Source organism: Gekko japonicus, unplaced genomic scaffold (genome assembly GCF_001447785.1).
Source record: "Gekko japonicus isolate JY-2015 unplaced genomic scaffold, Gekko_japonicus_V1.1 scaffold1559, whole genome shotgun sequence".
Taxonomy (NCBI): Eukaryota; Metazoa; Chordata; class Lepidosauria; order Squamata; family Gekkonidae; genus Gekko; species Gekko japonicus.
Window position 1 is genome coordinate 355,129 of NW_015170933.1, and position 2,793 is coordinate 357,921.

Here is a 2,793-nt window from a genome sequence, read left to right on the forward strand (position 1 = left end):
AAAGAGAGAAAGAAAAGGAGGGAAAGATGGCAAAGAGATGGAGGGAGGGAGGGAGGGAGGGAGGGAGGCTCTCCCACCACCACCCAATCAAGCCCCGCCACCCCCACCTCTGCAGATCCCTTACTTACCGCGGGGGGTGGGGAAGCCGCCAGCGGGGCTCTCCTGGTGTCCTCTGAGCTGCAGCACTCCTGCATGGGCCCGGGGGACATGGCGGCGTGGCTCTCCGGCCTCCCCTGAGCCACAGCGCTCCTCCGTGGGCCCGGGGGACATGACGGTGGGGCTCTCCTGGCATCCTGGGGGACATAGGGGTGGGGCTTGCTGCCGCCACCATTAGCGTGGGCTCCTGGGCTGCTGGAGTGGTGCTCCGGTGCACTCCGGCCCCAAAAGACCCCTGGTAGTGATTAAGAGCAGTAGACACTAATCAGGAGAACTGGGTTTGATTCCCCACTCCTCCACATGAAGCCAGCTGGGTGACTTTGGGTGAGTCACATTTCTCTCATAGCTGTTCTCTCAAGAGCAGTTCTAAGTCAGAGCTCTCCCAGCCCCACCTACCTCACAGGGTGTCTGTTGTGAGAAGAAGAAGGGAAGGAGATCATAAGCCACTCTGAGTGAAGGTAAAGGTAAAGGTTCCCTTGCTCGAAAGCCAGTAAATTCTGACTCTAGGGTTGCGGTGCTCATCTCCGTTTCAAAGCCGAAGAGCCAGCGCTGTCCGAAGACATTTCCGTGGTCATGTGGCCGGCATGACTAAACACCAAGGTGCACGGAACGCTGTTACCTTCCCACCGAAGTGGTACCTGTTTATCTACTTGCAATTTCTTGCTTTCAAACTGCTAGGTTGGCAGGAGCTGGAACTAGAGATGGGAGCTCACTCCGTCATGCAGCACCCGGGTCTTGAACTGCTTAACTACTGACCTTCCACAGCCTGCAGTTCAGTGTCTTAACCACTTGAGCCACCACAGCTCCTTTCTGAGTGAAGGGCCAGGTATAAATCCAACTTCTTCTTCTTCTCCTCCTTCTTCTTCTTCTTCTGTCAAAAGGGCTGTGTGGATGTCCCAGGAGGCAGTCACTAACCTCATTGCCCAGATGATTACTGCAGACGGCCAACCCTTCTCCCTCTTGGAGGACGTAGCCTTTCACTGGTTGCAGTGGTGATGGTCAAGGCTCAGCTCTCCAGAGTGCAAGGCAGAACCATGCACTTCATGGCAGACCTCTGGAGAAGCTGGGAAGGGATAGTCCTGCCACTAGGCTACAAAGTAATTTTGCTCCATGTGCAGGGGATGGATGCAGACCACACGGCACAAAACATCATCACCGTGTGATACAGAATAGTGTGAGGGAGTGGGTGGGCAGTGGCAACATCATCTGTGGCTACACGCTCAAGGATGCCCATGCCAACATGCTGGCAGAGGTGAAGCATGTGCACCTCAAGGGCATTGTCTGCTTGATGCACATGCTTCAGCTGGTGGCAAAGGATGCTCTGGGGCTGGGGAGCACTGTCAAGGCAACTTGGGACACTGCCCCCCTTGAGATGTGGTCCTTGCTCAAGACCTGCTGGCACCTGACTTCTAACTTCTCACACATCATCAAGTCTGCCCATCTGCTGAGGCTAGAGAATTCCACACCCCCTCCCTTTGCTTTGAAATTTTGTAAACAGTTTAATTGAGCGGAGACAGTCTGGAAATGTATCCACTCACAAATCACCACAAACAGCTTGAAAGTTCATGGAATGTTTGTGCCTGTCACCTCTCTACAAACATAACTTCACGAACCATGAACCGGCCAAAATTCATGACGAACTTTAGCTCATGAGCCTGTTCATGCCCATCTCTATAGAGAACTTGGCTTGCATGCCGAGAAAAATGTAATGTCTCAGGGTGAAGAGGCTGGTGTTCAGCAAACAAATGTGTGTGGAGGGGAGATGAAAGTTGTATTTGGCCAGACCCTCTAGATGCAAGCTGGCCCCCAATGTAACAGTCTTTATAATCACTGCCTGTGTGGATTCTATGGGGCTAAATCAGGAACAGACTTTTGAGAAACAGTTAATTTAAAACAGAATTTTGTTTTCTCAGACCCCTTCACTGTCAAAATCAATGCAACAAAGACTAGCATAGTTAACACACAGGTAGAACAATGAGAAGAAGAAACTCACAACAGAGAGTCTCTCTGAGTTAAATTAACCCACTGGCTCTGACTTTCAAAAATTGTATGGCAAGCCAAGGCCAACTCCTCCAAACAACGAAAGTGCTGGATTCTTCCAAATTGCTCCTCTTTAGAAAGGGATTCAATTCCAACAAATCTTACAGATGAAGAAACAAGACTGCACTCTGTAGACTGGAAGACATGGCCTCCCAACACTGATATTATAACAATTCCAGTCTTACTGAATGGAATCCCTTTCCTCTTTGCTAATCACTTTCCCCATATATAATTTTCATTTACCTTGGACAAGGTGATAAAAGCCCAGACAATCCTCTAGAGCTGCCCAGCAAACAGACTCTCCCTCTCTGTTATCCTCCTATTACAGACTCTACCCCTGTTTGGCTAAACTACCCAGTTCCTGGGGGTGGGTTATACCAGGCCCTCAGGTGGGCTCCACAGACCCAGCTGGCAGCTAGGTGGGTTAGGCTTGTCAACTCACCCACTATGGCAGGTGTGATCTACCCCTGCTGCCTCCCAGCCCTCATTGCTGAAGGGGGGAAGAAGAAGAAGAAGAAGAAGAAGAAGAAGAAGAAGAAGAAGAAGAAGAAGAAGAAGAAGAAGAAGAAGAAGAAGAAGAAGAAGAAGAAGAAGAAG